The following is a 20,311-nucleotide window of genomic DNA, read 5'->3' as shown; positions in this document are numbered from 1 at the left end:
TTTGATCGGCTCGGTAGCATTAAAGCATTGACAATTAATGATGCATCAACAATGTATGACAATTATTGATTTATTAATGATGTATGAACACATTAACATATTTAAAATTTCTATGGTTTCATCGTTTCAGTATTAACTGAAATTCGAACGCGCCAACACGATGATCCGCGTCATTGATGAAGTTCATTCGCAGAACAAAAGAATCATATTTTCTTTTGATTTGGTAAAAACGAACAGCATGCACATTTATTAGATTAACTTCGTCATCAAGTTTATGGTTAACACTCTCTGACGTCTGTTCGCTTGGCGTGTCCCGCCGCCATTTTTATTACAGTGTGTGCTGAAATTGAGAAGTTCATTTATCCGTTTTCTACGTTTTCTACGATGGAGTCTCCACGATTCGAATAAGCTTTAACACGTTCCGTGCCGAGCTTTTTTTACTCGAATCTTCACACTTTGATATTTTACTAAAACTTGATGTATTACGTGCAATTATTAATTCTCGTACACATAACAACGTAACAAAAACTTATCAACGCCCATTCTTGCGGTGGAAATTGATTCTTCGGTTCTAAATTTCTTGTAAACAATTTGTTCAGTTCACTAAGTAAACATGCAAGCGTGTACCATCGATGGTACACGTGGCACAGAACGTGTTAATTGAAAGATGTGAAACAAAAAACAATGGCACGTTTTAAACAGTTTCGATACGGTTGGCGTTACACGCTAGGAACATCCTGTACACCTTTCCTGAATTTTGAGGCAAGGTCACTCGCGCCGTACCGTAACCTCGAAATGCTACTTTTAATTTTGCGGCGGTCATGCCAACGTGATTTCACCCGCGATTCTTCAAGCGCCACGAACTCTCGTCCGAAGTGGAACGTATTGCCCCACTTTATCTTACTTATGTCAATTGTTTCCTAAGCTGCTGCATCATCTATAGGGTCCACTTGACTCAAAGTATCTTCATATATAACCCGCATCTCCCGCGAATCCAGTTATTGCACTTCCGAGTTACTCCCGCGGAATATCGCAGTTTTAATGGTTGCTCGAATGACATTTATGACCTCGCTCTACCCTCCTCCCCCCCTGACATGCATCCCCGCAATCTGTAATGTCCGGCTAACATGTTCGCTGTTTCTCGAATAATTTTCCTGCATTACGGTCGCGGGATTAATGTTCCCGCGCAAGCAGGACGTATAAGTTTAATTAGTTGGTAAAACGTATCAAAACGGAAGAAGTAATTTCCGTATGGGCAACGTTCATAAACATTTGATTTTCGCGTTAATCCCGCATCGTTAACGTCATTTGCGTTTCGAATTAATTTGCAAGTGTAATTGCAATTTGAAATAGAAAGATCGAGAGAATCGAGAGATGCGTTATTAATCTCGATCCGCTAAAATTAATAAAGAAAGTAAGAACCTTTCATCGAATTTCCATTTATTGCAATCGATGCAGACAATTTTCATTTCTTATAATATATATTGTATATATTTGTATTATATATATATTATAATCACCGCCGTGTCATTATTACGATTGTAATTATAGGATGGTGCAATTTGTGCGCAACCTGATTACGAAGCCGCATCATAAATATTATATTGCAATATCGTAAATCAAATTTTCCTGCAACAGATCTCCGGTTACACGAGCCAACGATAAAAATTGCTCGTTATAATTTACATGTAATTCGAATTGAAGTTTATAGGAACGAACAGCGTACGAAAATACGTAGAAAACGTGGAAGAGATATTTTCGAACGAATGTGTCCACCGTTCCGAAGAGTGAGATATTAATAGAATGAATTATTAATTCGAAGAAATACATGTTCATCGACGCGGGAGCGATAAATATTTGAACGAGGTGGGAGATGCGAAAGAGAAATTTTTCAGAGAGACGTCAACGTTTTCGTATGTGGAAAACCGATTACCGGCACAGTTCCGTGAAGGACGAACGTGAATGGAGAAACAGTTCGTTCATCGAGTTCCGCGAGCCGAAGAATTTGTCCCGATCCTATCGGAGAAAACTGTTGGAAGTGTGTTAGATCTCGGGGCGAGCACTAGATACGTGCACAGTTGCGCGCTTCTGTATATTTCTCCGGTTTTCTGCGGCTGCCGGCCGACCGGGAACTGTTTCAATATTCACGGGGCCAAGACAAATTGATGCGACGCCATTTAACCGACGACATTGGCCAAGCCAGCGTAATTACGTTGACACGAAGAACCTGTGCTGCGAAATTTCCACGAAACCTGTTCACTCGGTAGCATGCAGAATGTTCGCTCTTCCATTTGTTGCGCATGTTCCGTCAACGTGAGAGCAAATTTTTTTAATTACTCGAGATACGGTCAATTCTCTCCAATTGTCGCTCAACGTGTAAACAGAAATGCAGAATTTCGGAACAGGAGACACGATTGTCCAATTCTGTTTACATTTTAAGCGACAATTGGAGAGGATTTACTGTACTTCTGAAATTATTCAAAGAAACTTGTTACAGTAGAACCTTTATTATCCGAAGTAATCAAAGTACTAGATTAAATATTTACTGATTTCTACAATAAATCTACAACAATAATCTATATATATATATATATATATATATAAAATAAATATAAATATATACATAAATATAAACAATATTCATCTCGGTTAATTACTGTATGTACTCGTAATTTTTTATAAACAGTACTTCTTAAAAATGCCCACAATCTCAACCATTTAAGTAACGAAGCCATAATTAGAAGATTAAAATTTATTATAGGAAATGTCAGTTTAATTATTTTGTATGAAATAAAGTATCATTCAGTTTGTTCGATGTATTACAATGAAAATAAATTTCGAAACCCAGTTAAGAAATAATGTACTGTTGAATGTTTTGAATATTTTGAAGCGAATAGCAAATTTTCACTTTCGTATTATACTGAATAAAAATTATCTTCGTTTTTTAGTAACGAAAGAAAAGGTTAAACACGGTTATTTAAGATACAACTAACTGGTTGAATCAACTACAAATGTTTGTCTTTATCATATCATTTATCATTGCATTTATCGTTGCATTTATCATTGTATTTATCATTACATTCATCGTTGCTTTTATCATTATATTCATCATTACATTCATCATTACATTTACCATTGCATTTATCACTGCATTTATCATTACATTTATCACTGCATTTATCACTGCATTTATCATTGCATTTATCATTGCATTTATCATTGCATATATCATTACATTTATTACTGCACTTATCATTGCATTTATCATTATATTTATCATTAAATTCATGATCACACTTTAGATGAACCTTAATAGAATTGCAGTAGCGATAATTACAAGAGAAATGATTACATGAAAATGATTTAAATAGTTTCCTGCACAGAATGTGAGCCACGATATTACACGCGATTTTAATAAGCAATTATCCAGTAATAGCGTCGACAGAATCTTAATTAGCCTGTGCCTCGGCATACGACAGAAAGGAAAATAAGAAAAAGTGAAACACGTCTAGAGACGATCGGAAAGAATGTGTGGAACGTGCGATGGCTCTCCAGAATAATTCGAAATGTCCTCGCAAACGAGGTGACTAATACTGCGGGACTTTCTCACGCTTGAAAGTGGTTTACGAATCGATACCAATACCGATGCCGATGCCGGTGCCGACCGTCGACTCGTGCAACATTTATTCGGATCATTTGATATTTAACGGCGGGAATTAAATCGTCAGGGTTTGACTAATTCAGCAGCATCGCGCGCCGCGAGTGCCGGAATCTCATTAGCACGACATTTCGTCTGTGAATCCGCGATTTCACCATTTTCAGATTCATGTTCTGGGCGTTGAAGTGCAGCAAAAGTGAATGCGAAAATGAAAAACGTGAACCACTTTTCGCAGGATTAATCAAAACTCTGAAATATCCTCAACGATCGGCGATTCGACGACCAACTATAACGATGAACTACTGTTTAGTGTTAGCCTATTATTCGTACAATGCGAGGTTTTATGGAACCTCAAAATTGTCCGGTTTAATTATATATTGAAGCTATATATATATACATATATATACGTAGACATATTTCTTTTTTGGTCGATCATTCGAATGAATGGAAGTAACAAAATTCTCTTTCTGTTTTGCACTTGATATGTTCATGTTTATCAGAAAAGCAGAAAATTTTCGATCACCTTGTTAACGACTGTTTTGGTTATTACTTTGGACAGAAAGTTTTGGAGATTTCAAGAGAAGTGGCTTCATTAAATTGTGCTTTTCGTTCATATCATCTCCTTTGGAGCATTCATGATCACCAGACTGCGGATCTCTGGGCGACATAAACATGTTCTACGTCAATCTTGGAAAAAAATATGACGATAATACATTGAAAATAATATGACGATATTTTTTATTCTACTAATGTCTTTGCTGTTTTGCGTCTTATCCAATCGCTTTTGTCATAATCACACTGTTTGATAATCACTATATCGACGAACAGACTAGACTTTCGACCAATTTGATAGTCATCGTTTCTATGCCAAACTTGCTAACGAACTGATAAGAATGAAGGAAAACACGAACCGAGAAAGCATAATAATGTAAACGCTGTAACAATTAAAGTGAATTCACGTAACTACTGTGAGATATTGTTCCGTACAAGTGGAATCATTAATTGCAAGGAACGAATGACAGCGCAACGTCAGATAGGACGACAATAATGGTACACGAACAAGGATAATATAGTTCCTTGCCCGATGGCGATAAGATCGCGTGTTAATTAAGACACTCTCTGTGAGAATATCTTTCGTCATTCATGGATACTCCAACATCAAATGATGGAATCGGTGGCAGCTGAACTCGAGAGGCGAAGGTAAAAAATGTGTACAGTGAATTCTCCCTAATTTTCCTTGAGCTTGTAAACAAAAATGGACAATTTGGAAAGAGGAGATTGTTATATTCGAATAATCGTATTTGGGAAGAGGAGATACAATTATTCGAATATAACAATTACAAAAACGAAGTGCAAGAGTCGGACAATCATATCTGCTCTTCTGGTATTTTTAAATAACACTTGTTCAAATTTTCTGGACAAGTATGACAATAATCAAGCAAGAAACAAAAATGGACGATTTGGGAAGAGGAGATATGATTATTCGAGACTCGCGGCTCATTTTTATAGTCGCCGATTGTCAACAATTATAAAAACGAGGTGCAAGCTCCGAATAATCGTATCTCCTCTTCTCAAATTGTCCATTTTTGTTTACAAGCTGAAGGGAAATTAGGGAGAATTTACTGTATACGCAAAAATGAGGTTAAATGGCACGTCTACCAATCGAAATATTCTATTATGTATAGTTGGTATTGCTTGTTTCATTTTCTTCATTTTTCATAAGCCGATATCTGTATTGAACTCTTAAGTGCCATTGATAGCTTTATTTACCGAAAGCCTCTTAACGGAGTTTTCGTTAATAAATAAAATATCAATAGAGCGATGTTCGGTAATCACGAACGAAATTATTAACGCTGTGCCGGTCAGAACGACCGATTCCGCATTTTTCACTCTAAAATTGTTAAAATTGTAAGGATTTCTCCAGAGAAAATGATTGAATAAATTTCTTAATCAAAGGGTACATTGTAATAGAATTGAGGAAAGATCTAAATAAATGGAAAGGTCTAAATACATTCATTCTTATAAAGCAACGGAAGTTTTTTTCAGTTTTAGTGTTAGTGTTCGTGTTTTAAGTAGGTGTAATGTTATTATATAATGTGCCTTTAAAAGTGCGTAAAATAAAGCTGATGTCACAAATAAAAATGTACTAGCGAACGGTGCGACGTACAATAGAAAAATATGATAAATAATTATACCTATAACTCAAACCCTGTAATTCAAACTTGTTACTTGTGTGTAAAGGACTCAGAATGGGAAAAGTGGACACTTAACTTGAGAACGTGTTTAAATACCGTCAAATAATTGCCAGTAGGTATTTATACTCATTTGCCAGATAATATCGTAATATTGCGCTCGAATTATAGAATATTGGACAGAAGTCGAACTAATCCCATAAATGTCGAGATGTTAATATATATTTACGGAATATAAAATTAGTAATTAAAATTGTACTAATTTTTGAAAGTTATCGCTATATTCTGATTCGATATTTTCTCTTTCGAATCTGCAAATCATTGGAGATTCTTAATTGAAATGAATTTCTTCGTTTGCTTGTAAAATATCAATTTTACAATAATTTTATAATTTATCAATTCATCGAAAAGAAAATGGATAATATATCCAGTGTAGCAGTTTGTCACAGAGTATAATTATATAACAACGTAATTACAATACCTTCATGATGCGAAACAACCAAAACTATAGCCTATTTTGAGTCGTTTCTCATTTTTAAATCAATTTTTTAAGAAATAAAGCGTTCCTTAATTGTAAACTAAAACAATAAGCACTATCGAACACTTGACAATAAATTACTACATGCATTGAACAAATCGATTGGTTTTCTAGTAATTACGTTGGAAAGTATATTTGTGCCGTTTAAAGCGAAAGTGGTTTAAAACATTTTATTGCTAGGTTGAACAATTCAATAAAAAGCACTTAATTCAATATTTTGTTTTATTTCTTTTCTTATCATTTTAAGTTAAATCTTGAAAGTGACTATAACACAAAGGAGTTGTAACAATTTGTTACGTATACGCATTTCACAGAATTTTGAATCAATGCTTCGCTGTTCACGACTTCACTTTTTCGACTTACAATTGACTCGCACCATTTCTGCTCTGAACGGCTCGTTCGATAGAAACTAACGGTCCATCGATGATGTGGGAATTAATGTCCGAGCAATTTACTTGAAAATCGAACAGCAATTTCTCGTTTATCACCGCGCGTCTTGTTGTTTCTCGACGGGGATCAACGCTGCGATAGGATAGCTGTTCCGCGAATACTTTCTTGGCCCGCCGTAATTGAATCACGGCGGCTGGTCGGATCGCGGGACCAAGACAACAAACCGGCTGATTGAAACAACCCTGCCGTGGCCCGGTCGTAATCCCGCGATCAAACAGCTTCCGTAGCGTGGATCGAAAACGTTTTAGCTCGCGCGGAATAATCAGCCGAATGCCGACGGGTCTCGAAACTTCCTAATAAATCGGTTCTAGCCGAGCGGTGTACTCACAGTTCGAACGTCTCGAAGTCCACTTTGCAGCCCGTTGAAGCCAGCAGTCGGTCACAGGAAGTGGTTGAACATCGACAGGATGAACCGGAGCCGTGGATCGATAAACCGGCACGGCCGGAGAACTCGATGGAAATCGCAGCGGACCGGAAGACGCGCGATAGAGACGACACCAGCTCGAACCGTCTCGAATCAGCTTGAATCGTCTCGGAGACTGGAGCGGATCGGATCGGATCGGATCGATGAGTTCCAGGGAACTTTGACGATTAATTCGCGAGCTTTAGCGAGAATGCGGGCCCATTGGCTCGCCGAGATTCGCTCGCTATAGTCCTAACGACTGACACACACTGGCTGACCGTTGGCAAGAGGGGGCCAGCTTCTCCCGGCCGTGGCCACCGTCGGGCCCCCTTCCCAGCCGGCGCTCGAGACAATTCAGAGGAAGAAAGTAGGCTTCGGCTGACCCTTCTTATTCCGTGGATCGACTTCACTATTACTTGCTACGAAAACAGACGCTCGAATTGGATCGGGCTTTCCACCTGTGCCGTGGAAAGTTATAACACATTGCGTGGACGCGTGATGCTCCGATGTGGAACCGATTCCCTGTCCGCCGGTCGTTTCGACAGTGATCGATTCCGGAGCATTTAACCGGCTTGTGATTAACGCGGCGAGGGTCGCCGCAGCGGTCAGGTCCCCGTAAAGTATAGCGTTCGGACTGCAAAATTTTTTATCCAAATCTCCGTGCGTTTGCGGGGATTCTCCCTGCCGCGCGCACTTGAATGCAGGTATTCGCTTCTTTTTTTTCTTAGGCACGAACTACGGCTCGAATAAAACTGTACGAATTTTCAGTTGATTCTGATTAACAGTTGTTTTTGGACTTCTGACTTTTCTGTTCTGAGAATGTAGTCACAATCGTGCGAATCCAATGAACGGAAAATGTTTACTTTTTCGAGAATGGGAGGTGAACCCCGTAACGGTTCTGCTTCGAGTAAGTTGAAGCACTTTCGAACTTCGCCGTAGCGAACTTGACGAAAGACAGATTTGAACCAGATTGAAATGTGTTGTTAAGGATGTTGTGTTTTACGGACATTTTGAACAGTTACTTTCTTTAGCTTAATAGGCGGATGGACTTAGTTTTCGACATATTTGGAACAAACTGCCAGTACTGGTGCGTCGAATGCTATTTATACAGAGTGTCCCAAAAATGTCTCGTAATCTGGAAAATGGGGGTTCCTGAGATCATTTGAAGTAACTTTTTCCTTTAAAAAAATGTTCGCCGAGGCATCGTTAACGAGTTACTAACGAAAAACGCTGACCAATGAGAAGCGAGCTTGGCTGGCGCGAGGCGGCACAGCCAAGGAGCGCGCAAAGCCCAATTCTGTTCATTGGCTCGGCCGCGCCAGCGCCAACTGATCTCGCCTCTCATTGGTCACTGTTTTTCGTTAATAACTCGTAAACAAAGCCGCGGATTGCACTTTCGCTGAGGAAAAGGTTACTTCAAATAATCTCAGGAACCCCCTATTTCCATTTTTGGGACACCTTGTATTTGTGCGTCTGTGATCGCGTACGCATCCGCATTGGTTGCTCGCCGCTATATAATCCGTTGCTTAATGGAAAAAATCCTAAAGCTCAATATTGTTTCTTCTTCGATGATGTATAATATGATTGTAATTTCCACGTCGTTCAGGAGAAAGGGGGAGAAAGAGAGAGAGAGAGAGAGATACAATTTATTTATCTTTTATTCATCATTCTTCCCCCTTGTTACGTTTGAGTGTTTCTAACGTCAAATCGTTGAAAATACACGGAAACAAATATAAATTTTAATGAATTGTTCAATTGAAGGTATTAAACACTCTTTATTTCGATTGTAAAATAGTTTAATTACTCTTATCGCGCGTTACTAATGCTAAGTAAATTGAAAATTGGCATAAACTTTTATACTTTACTTCAGTATGCTCTGTTAGGAAGTAAATATTGCTTCAGAGAAATTTTATCAATCAAATGCAAAATAACTGTAAAAATTGAACATTAATGACAGAATCAAAGTGTTAATGTAAAAGTTAACTTAAAACAGAAGGAGAAATAATTCAGAAGTTTTTCTAAGTCACTTGTATTGATAAAAGTTTACTGTTAAATTATAGATAAATCCATTCCGGTCATTATTTTGGAAATACATGAGCGTGAAGACTAGGGTCGATGTCGTTGTGATCTATGGGGTCGGGGAAATCGCTCCTGTTCTGCGATTGCTATCAGGGATTTTGGTCTCGATAGAGCATAATATACATAGAGCGCGCAACGTTAGTGAGAACTGCAGATAGGAAATTTGTAGTATGCTTTGTGTACGCGCGTAAAGATTTACAAATGGAAGCATCCTATATGATCTCGATGATTTTATGAATATATTGTCAAGGTTAGACAATATAGTATAAAGCGAAGATTTTACTTGGCGGCTGTTGTTTCTTAATATTATTATATATAATGTTCATTTTTTTCTGTTATCAATACTTGATCATTAGAATTAATGCAGACATACAATAAATATAAATTCTCTTTTTAAATCCTGTTTCTTTTACATTCTATATTTATACGTGCATAGGTACATTATTCATAATTTTTTAATTTGTATATTAATATAACTTTAAAATTAACGGAATTTTTATTTATTTAACATTAACACAAATGTTTAGTTTCTATAAAAACTCGCAAAACACCACTATAAACATACAAATAAAATAAAAATTGAATTTCGCCAGTCTAAACAATTTTATTTGGAAAAAACGAATTTTCAAATGACGAAAAAATTATTAATTAAATATTATGCATACTAATAAATTTTTGTGGATCCTCCTTCGCATGTAATAACAACCATCAATCTGTTTGACAATGATTTATGGAGGTTTTAATAGTTTTTTTGCTCTAATTGCTTCCACTCTAACGGAATACATTTTTTTTTTCATTCAGCATTGTTTCCAACTTTCCATTTCCATATACTGCTCGATTAGGAACTCCGCAACAATTTTCAACGAATTAAGGTCAGGTAGTGTTTTGCTGACGAATCCAAAATGCGAATTTTTCTCGAGAGAAGTACTCTTTTACTACTTTTGCAGTGTGTGCTGCTGCATAATCCTGCTGAAAACTAGAGGATGTCCCTGAAAGTATGTACAGGCGAGCACCAGGCGATTCCTCATAAAAAAAATATGAAAAGAATATACAATGACTTTTCTTCTTTGGGACTTAGTTTTCGAGAAAATCGAGTTTGAATATTGACAAAACAAAAGTTGTGCTTTTTTACGTAGAATATGATTCCGAAATAAAATAACATACGTTTATGATGAAAGAAAAACGAGATGACCTTGAAATAACCTTGAAAACACCCACGCATCAAAAAACTAGTAGTGCCATTTGACTTCCCACTCGTAACGCTAAAGGACATGTGTCAGTTCGCCTTTTTTTTAAATCACGTGTCTACGAGATTTTTTACAATCTCAACTTAATCTTTGTAAAAACATTAGTTCAAGGTCTAAAATCTAAAACAATAATTAAATTCTTAACGAGTAGGATGAAACGATGAATAATTATTTCCATCTAGAATGCCCATTCGTTCCACTATGGGCATGACACGGACCTAATTGCACTATAAAAAGATTAACGTATCTAGGAGGAATATGATACAAAAATATGTCGAAGAAAATTGATAAATAAAATCATAATTGATGCTGAGCATAATTGGTTACATTTTTGTTAAAAAAGAAGCGCCATTCGAGTGTTAAAAAGTTATCAGAACAAAGTGATAATTATGCAAATGAAATTCGAAGTATGCACCCGAAATGTTTTACGTTTAAATGTTCTATTTTAAAAACGGCACATGATTTCAATGGAAAATTAAATAACAGCATATAGTGGTTAGCCGATAATAAAAAGTATAAACGAATAAACAAAATTACCACCGGTTAGACGAACGATTATTCATTTTTCATTTTACAATTGAACCGACGTTTGAAAAATGCTTACATGGAGAACGATCGGAATCGTATCGAAGAATTTTGATAACCGTAATAAGAACGATAACGGGACGGTTATATTTTGGCGTGTGGGAACATTCGTTCAGCTGAAGTGACGCTAAGTGACAGTTTTATTACTGTTGAACTGAATTGAGCTGGAACTGCGACCTTCGAGTGAAAGAATTGAGTGTTAAGGTCTGTCCGGAACACTTGGGGGAGAGTGTTGTAGCAAGGTCACTCTCAAATCATGGACACAGGTTTCACCGGGACATTATTTTGACACGCGACAATTCGTCGGAACTAAGTTTCACGGTGGCATTAAGCGGTGTGGGTCGCCATTAACTGTGACCGATATACACTCTTGTATGCAATACTGGCAACGTGTGACGAGTAGTATACATACATGACGTTTCAGGATGCGCGATATAACCGTACGAAAGGATATTTCGCAAGCGATCATCGTTCAAATGAAATTCTGTTTTTATGTACTATGCTTTCAGGCAATTTCGATTGAATCGTGTGAATTAAAAAAACACGTTCGAGATGATATTCTACTCGATCGAAATAAATTTTGAAAATATCACCATAAATGTTGTAGACTTATTAAATAATAGTGAATTATTTAAACAGTTTTTATTAACAGCTATTATATACAATTATACTGTAATTATAATTATAATATTATATTATAATTATATATTATATATATTATATAATATTATATTATAATTAGAATATTATTATATATATATTATCATATGTTATACATTATTATTATTATTACATTAAATTTATAAATTATTATTTATCATATATACAATAATTTCAATAGTAAATTATTTTATTTTATAGTTAATTATTTAAACTAATTAAGAATTGCTAAGTTCAACAGGGATTCGCCAAAATGTACTAATTCTAATGTCTTGTGAAAATATAATGTCAAAAATTATACAGATAATTTCACCCCGGAAATTGTTAAATAAATTCATTCGTTCGAACACACATATCGATATAGAAATTGCAGAAGGTCTAAGTAAATTCAGTCTCGTAGGTCTTGTTAGAGCAACGCGCACCGGTTATTTTTATCGGTCGGTGCACTTACTGTTACTGAAAGGAACGGACCGAGGTAACGAATCCATACAACCGAACAGCAGAAAACATGTCAGGTATGGGAATCATTGGCTCAGGTGCAACGGTCCATGCTATGTCGCGCCGACACGTTTTAGATACTCGCCGTAAAAGTCGAAACGGTAGGGAAACTGTTAAACTAACTGGAAAGACGTGAAGGCCAGTCGGCGCTGCGCAACAAAACGTTTAACCACCGAGTCACCACTTTAAACTAACCTGTCGGCTTTTAGACGCCTACCAGTTAAACTAGAATTTCACAGTCTTCCAGTTTTTTCTCAACGGGGAAAGTCAATATTACGAAATGTTTCCTATCGATAGTACAAGTAACCTATGGTAAAACATTCGAATAAGACAAAAGAGAATGCAGCACATGCGTATCAGCATTTCTGACAAAACGGGGTATAACTTAATCTCGCTTGCACTCGAACGACGACTCTCGGGCGCCACTAAAAATTGTTACACCATTTTTGAAAGTAATAGTAACAGCATCAGATTCATTTATACTTAAAAAGAACTGTTAAAATTGCATTTATTCTATTTGCCAACAGGTACAATTTCGTATGCACGAATCACAATAAATCGTATAAAACGGAAATACCCTCGAATGGAAAACATGTTTCGGATCTCGAATTAAAATAGCTTCGACCGCAAAGGGTTAATCTCGCTTGCACTGGTCCGTTCGCTGGACTGCACAGAGGCCAAGGAACTCGCCTTCCGTGACCAAATATTCATTTTTCGGATTTAGTTACAGCGAGGATACTTAAAAAACTACGAAACTCAAAATTTTAATTATACAGGGTGTCCTAAAATTATTGTATTTCCGGGAACTGAGGGGTTCACGAGGTCATTTGAAGTAACTTTTTCCTTAACGAAAATGCAATCCGCGGCTTCGTTTACGAGTTATTAACGAAAAACAGTGACTAATGAGACGCGATATCAGCTGGCGCGTGACGGGCGAGCCAATGAACGGAACTGGGCTTCGTGCGCTCCTTGGCTCGGCCGCCTCGTGCTAGCCGAACTCGCTTCTCATTGGTCAGTGCTTTTCTTTAATAACTCGTTAACGATGCCTCGGAGAACATTTTTGTAAAGGAAAAAGTTACTTCAAATGATCTCAGGAACCCCACATTTCGCGGAAATACCATAATTTTGGGACACCCTGTAGACGCGTAGAGAACATGCTAAAATCAAAACTCTAAATTTCAAAAGGACGCTAATTTTTGTAAGCATTTAACACTTACATCATTGTCAAGTAAAAATTTTGCTAAATAAGTTTATGCGTATCAGTGGATGTGTTTCGATTATTTGATGATGTCGAAAGTATCTTCTAACTACCGTGTAAGTAATGCAATGTTTACAGCTATTTAAACATTGAGGAAGGTTCTAAATACATGTACTTAAAGATGCTACTAAATGTCCGATTCTTTTTGTAAGAAAACTTGAACATTTGCTTAAAGATTTATAAAAATAGCTCCTACCTCTTACAGCTTTTAGATCAGGCTGAAGAAACTTCGATCTGATATACTGTCTACACGATTTTCAGGCATTTTTGATGATCTGACAAAACATCGTTTCAAGTAGAAGTTGATCAGCATTCAGGCTTCTCCAAATTTCGATGCATACAAAAAAAAAAAATTCCAAACAATCTTTTTTATCAAAAATTCAAGATTACCTCAGTTTATGACGTCATTATATATTTTTGACTTCGCAGTGTTCTACTTAAAAACAGGACGTGTTCGACGACCTACAAAGTCTTGAAATAACGCTAAATTAATTAATGCCACGAAAAGCCTGTTCTAGCTCATCTTCATGTCTCCAACATTGACACATTATCATTGACACAATACGATATACAATAAGAGACTATAAAGCCTGCGTAAAATACAAAATAAAAAATATCGTGAGAATCAAAGAAGGTTACGTATGCGAAAATTTCACCATATCCAAGAGCATAAATAGAAACTATAAATAGAGTGCGGATAAAAATCCAGATCATAAAAATTCAGATGTGTATAGCCAGATTTAGAAAAACCGGACATAATAAAATTTCACTTTCTTGGCCAACACTGTAAACAGCGAGAATATTCGAAACGATTCAACTTTAATGTCTTTAACGGATGCTGGTGAGAAAAAGGAAATAAAGCCAGAAAAAGTCGTTAAGTACCTTGTGAGTAAAAAATAATGTTATCTGTTATGCATCTCCTTTCGAGCGGTAAGAGATTAAGCTTAGTTTGAAGCGGTATGTAGTCATGGTAAAATAATGTTATAGGACATCCCATACGTAGGCCAGCCAATCGGAGAAAGCGACGTTTCAATCTTACTAGATAAATATCGCTGATAAAGATGCACATTCCAGAATAGGACGTACAAGTGAGGAATACAGTAATTTCAAAGTATTAAAATTCCTTAAAAAATCTCGAGGCTACGTGCAAAAATCGAGAAGTTTTAAAAAACTTGCTCGTTATGTTCTGCATATTCGTTGCAAAAGATATAAATTAGCCGAAAAGTAAATCATACTTTCCTGTAACAGGATTTTTGAGACACTCTGTCTACGACGCAAGCAAAACAGGTAAGAATAGATAAAAATAGATAAAGAATTGAATAAGATAAGATAAAGAATAGATAAAAATAAAAATAGGTAAAAACAGGTAAAAATAGGTAGAAACGTATAAAAATAGGTAAAACCGATAAAAGTAAGTAAAAACAGATAAAAATAGGTAGAAACGTATAAAAATATGTAAAGCCGATAAAAATAGGTAAAAACGTATAAAAATATGTAAAACCGATGAAAATAGGTAAAAACGTATAACCGATAAAAATAGTTAAAAACAGACAAAAATAGGTAAACGCACATAAAGATAGGTAAGAATAGGCAAGAATAGACAAAAATAAGCAAGAACAGACAAAAGAGAATAGACAAGATCAGCTAAGAACAATCTACAACAGGCTAGAGCGGTGAAAAATCGGCAAGAACAGTAGCAAACGGAAGAAAATGAAAGAAAAATTCGCGAATAATGCACACGTGTAATTACAATGCAGTCTCGTTTGCGAAATGAAAAAAGGAACGGCGACAGCTGGATACAAACGCAGCAGCCGGCCTAGCTTACGGACAAGTTTTGCGAAACGCGCGTGATCTACTTCTACTACGGCCGTATATTCGCATGCCGAACTTTCTTAAGAAATTATGTCATAACCTGTGCCCCCCTTTTTGCCGTATCCTATGCGCCGGACGCTTTGAACCCTCCGCGGCTTTCTCGCATCCCCAGCAGAATTTCCACGGCTCGTCTTTCGGGAGAACAGCTCTTGATGCAGCACGTGGCTCTTATCGATTTTCAGAATGACACATTCCCGCTCAAGTCAACGAACTTGACGACACGGAACCAAGTTCCGTTCGTGAAATGAATGTCAATCGCTTTTGATATACCGGTGAACCGTGAAAAAATGATCCGGTTTATTTCACCGGTGAACGGCTGAGACTTTTGACAACAGCTGGCTGTTCTTACGATCGTTTCCACCTTTCGGCTTTCGTATTTTTTAAAGTACCGATATCTGCGATATTTGTAAATATTCGATGATTGTAAATATTCTTTAATTATGTTCTTGAGGATGCAGTGCGACCTCGATTACGCGAACCTGTGACATCAGTAGATCATTTACACGTGTGAATGCCAAAGGTGATCCATATGCAACAATACTGAATGGGCCAGAATTCATAGTAAAACCAAGCAGAAGGTGATTCTACGTGAAAAAATAAGAAACAAGTTTGGTAGAACGTTTCCTTTTATCCGAGGCCCCGTTTTTGAGAAAATCGACACTAAAGTTTGTTCATCTTTGTAAAGGATTTAGTTGTCTTCTATTCTTCTATCGCAGGTGTCTCCCTCCAAGATAGTGTTTACAAACATTTACAATAATGGAAGCATTACGTTTACTGTCCGGTGCTCGGAAAAAGTCAGTCGTTTCGGCAAAGGGGTAAGGGGGATCGGTCGCCCGCTCCACCCAATCACGTCTCTTGCTCAACGCTTACCTTAGTCAATAATAATCAAAAGTCTGGAAATTGGCGACCGATTCCCTCTGCCCTTGCCCCTCGCCCCTTGAGTCATTTAGTTTATTTTCTTGTTTCCTGATGTCACCTCGAAGTCCTTAACATTCTACGTGAACGCAGGCGTAAGATGTCATATGATACAACATAAATATAAAAAATATGTGTATAGTACAGCACATTTGTTGCACGATGCAAAAAAGATCTGATCGAATTCGATCAGATTACCACCTGTTTCCGGCGTTTCAACATTCTTTAGCTATTACGAATGTTAGAATATTCGATAAAAATATGCGTTGTTGCTCAATTTTTACGATTCTATTACTCCTTGTTTCGTCTTATCACCAAAAGCACAGTGGAACATTTTAAAACTGTATAAAAACGGTAGCATTCTTACGCGCGTCAAAGTTCGAATAAACATGAAAAAAGTGGCAAGAAAGGAAACATAACGTATACAATAGGAACAATAAATGTAGAAAATAATAACAGAGGAAGAATAACGAAAATAAAGTCAAAACTTGTCCAGATACAGTCAAAGTTAACATACGTTGCTTGAAAACGGAACTGTGCTCTTCGTTTCGATTAACGAATTCGTACGACCTTCTTGAATTATACTAATCGACCGTTCTCGCAGCTTTCATTCAACGAAAGAGTCAGATGAGCTGTTGCGGTCAAATATTACCATACTATTAGAAAGGTAAACGATTAGCCGTCGGTACACCTGATGCTTCCACCTGCTACATAAACTCTATGCAATAATAAAACTTTAAAAACTGTCCGCTTGCCTGTATCGACCGAACTAAGATACCGATTGCCAGCGAATCCGAAGAAGATCAGAAACAATTTAATAATATGTATAGCCCATTGGGGAAGAAACGATTAAGAAAAAATTGAAACGCTCGCTTAGCTCGAGAGTTTATTCACCGTAGAAGCGAACTTCTTGATCGGACTGGTTTTTGGTTTTTTATTTTTAATCCGCCACCGATTCAGACCGTTCGCGACTTTCTTCCTGTTTTCCCGGACGCTGAAACTAGTCTGGCATCCCGATAGAACTGATATAATTATACCGGTTCACCAAGGGAACCCGGCGAAGTATTACACGGGCGCGGTTACGAAAATATAATCGAGCCTGCTCGATCGAGGATAACGGTGTTCAATGATTGCTGATAATTGCACGCGTAATTTCTGCTCTTCAATGTTGCTCACAATGGGCCGCCGGTGAATGTAAAATTGCGCGGAATCGCGTCGGTGTTCATACGAACGACGGTTTTGCTGAAGAAAGAATCGGAAATGCTCGCAAATTAACCGCGATCCTTTGGTTACCCAATCGGCTTTATGCGCGGATAACAATCGACCTACTTATCGAGGCGAGCGCGGTATTTGCGTGTTTCATTTCTCTTTAATTTCTTGGATTTTCAAGCTTAACAACGCGGTATGCAGCAAGTGGCAGCCAAAGGCGATAAAGAGTCCCATAAGTGCCCTCAAAATTAGAAAAAAAAAACTATACATATGGAATGGATGACTGAGTATTTAGGTCATGATGTTTATCATTTTTTTTTCATTTTGATCAATTTTGATCAATTGATACGCGATCTCAAAGTAGCCCACCTCAAAATTACTGAAATATAAAATTACTATTTAGTGTTGTTTTCTTAACTTGACTACATATTGTTGGAAATAAGGTATCCGTTTGAATTGTGCAAAACATCATTTTGATAGCATTAATTTTTTTTTATTTATATGTCATTTACTATATTTACTTTAATTCTCAATTCTTGAGACATATTTTAGTAAAATTCAGTAATATGTATAACATTATAATAAGTGTAAAATATATAAGTATAAAATAATATTATGTGGAATAAAGTATTAATTTTAACATGCAAGGAGACACTAGGTGCTATCGGAGTAGGTAAGAGTGATCTCTGCAGTTACCGACGCCACATTGTAGCGTTGCAAGAGTTTCGTACGAAAATGCTTAGCAATGCTGTATCAACTTTCTTCGAAAACTAAACATTTAAAATTCATTTTTATCGTTTCTCACGTTTCATGAGTTGTTAATGATTTAGCATTTGTACAATTAACATTTGTATTGTACAATTATATATTCTTGCTTATAAATATTACTAAATAATAAATCCTATAACTTATTTAATCAGAGAACATATATAAAACCTTGTTGTATAAAATCAAAAAGTTGGACAAATATACGATTTCAGTCATAAAATGATTTCTATAGCTTTTGGGTGCATTCTGGTCCATAATGCGTCGGACGCTTCTCGAAAATAAACGTCGACACACCGTATCGACAAAAATATTGACACGAACCAGAGATAAAAATTGACGACGTTTTAACGCTTTCACGGTCGCGCCATCAACCCAAAATAATTTCATGAAATTGAAGAAATATATTTATATTTTTATTTTTTTATTTTTATTTTATTCATTTACGGTCGAATACCCATTACTTGGTAATAGTCGACAATTATTCGCATAATTATTCGAATAATTTTACAATCTCTATTCGAACGAATAGACAGAATCGTTTATGACGAATAACGAAAAATCGTTATTCGAATAAAATATTCGACCAAATACTATTCATTCGGATAATTGTCTTAGATAAATGTCTATTCGAAAGAATTCGAATAATGGCCAACTCTGTCTACAGCCAATGATTGGCTGGGATAATAGGCGAGCGTATAATCGCGAGAAACAGCTTCTCAAAGTGCTAACAAACGCTAAAAGTACTCCGAGAAGGATCGGTGCGAGAAGATCGTGTAAAGTTGAAATTTTATGAGAGTTAATCCCTTTCTCGGTAAACCCCTCGGCGAATTGTGGAGCAATCAAAGATAATCGTGGCTCGGTTAGATCGTTCAGGTTCTTCGATCGCGTTTCCGTGCGGCCGAGACGTAAATTCGGCGACTTCGACGCGCAATTGATGAGAAAGCGACGTTCCGTCTCGCGTGCCCGATAGGATTCGACTCGCCGTCTCTCCGCTGTCTCTTCATGCGATCAGCGCTACCTTCATTTTCTTTTTTTTTTGCACGAACTATGAAAAAGCTCGCCTCTTTAGACGGGTTCTAATTGGCTCGAATTCGTCGCTTTCTCATAAATGGACGGAACCGTCGCGACGCAAATCCCGGTTCCGTGAGAACTGTCGTGAGCACAACAGGCCGGCGCGGTGTGTTTTCACGCAAATTGTTCTTACGGGGCTTTCACGTGTCGAGATTCATTTTTTCAACGAGCTACACGACGGAATGCTATCCCATCGGATTTGCATCTCAATGGGAATACAACAACTCACAAATTTATTCAGTTAAGGTACGCTGCTCGCTCATCTCTCCGCTCTACAATGACACATATATTGCTTATCCGACTGTCTACGTACGGCCAGTGCATTCGTTAATTTAGATTACGCGGGAAACGCAATTCCTGAAGCTGAAGAATAACAGCTTGCTGTTAATAAAAAATGCGATGTTGTGGACGATAAAGGGACGAATTTAAAATTTACTCGGGACTGCCGCGTTTCCGTTCTCGTTGTTTTTGGCTTGAATATATTTCAGGAACGTTGTACAGAACGTTGTGAAAACCCGTTTCTTCTACAGAAAAATGTTTTAAACGAACGTTGCAAGATATAGAATTGTGCATACGCCGATATATAATTAATTATTTTAATTGAATTTTTTAATCACTCAAGATTGAAATATCGTCGTGATTATTTCTCTATTAAATTTTATTTAAAAAAAAATAAATAAGAGAGATCGTATTATAATCATTTTGTCATATTTATTTAAATCAATGCAACGAATTATTGAACCGTTCAATCACACTATATGTACATACGATTTCACTTAACATTGGCATTGCAGAGCGTGCAAAATTACTGACTGAACAAGGCCCGGCCAATATAACCAGAATTACAATAACCTGGAAACTTTTTATATTTTTTATATTTTTATATTTTTATATTTTTATATTTTTAT

At 36.8% G+C, this 20,311-nt stretch overlaps 1 protein-coding gene across 1 annotated transcript in view; it reads right to left on the bottom strand.

Moving 5' to 3' along the window:
• Positions 1 to 7,534, bottom strand: part of LOC117217684 (uncharacterized) — an 88,557-nt gene extending 81,023 nt beyond the window's left edge. Inside the window, exon 1 of the mRNA XM_033465470.2 lies at positions 7,167 to 7,534. The gene's annotated coding sequence lies outside the window, so the exon portion shown is untranslated. The remainder of the gene's footprint in view (positions 1 to 7,166) is intronic.
• Positions 7,535 to 20,311: the final 12,777 nt, after the last annotated feature.

This window comes from Megalopta genalis, chromosome 8 (assembly GCF_051020955.1).
Source record: "Megalopta genalis isolate 19385.01 chromosome 8, iyMegGena1_principal, whole genome shotgun sequence".
NCBI lineage: Eukaryota > Metazoa > Arthropoda > Insecta > Hymenoptera > Halictidae > Megalopta > Megalopta genalis.
This window is presented reverse-complemented; position numbering and strand designations above follow the sequence as displayed.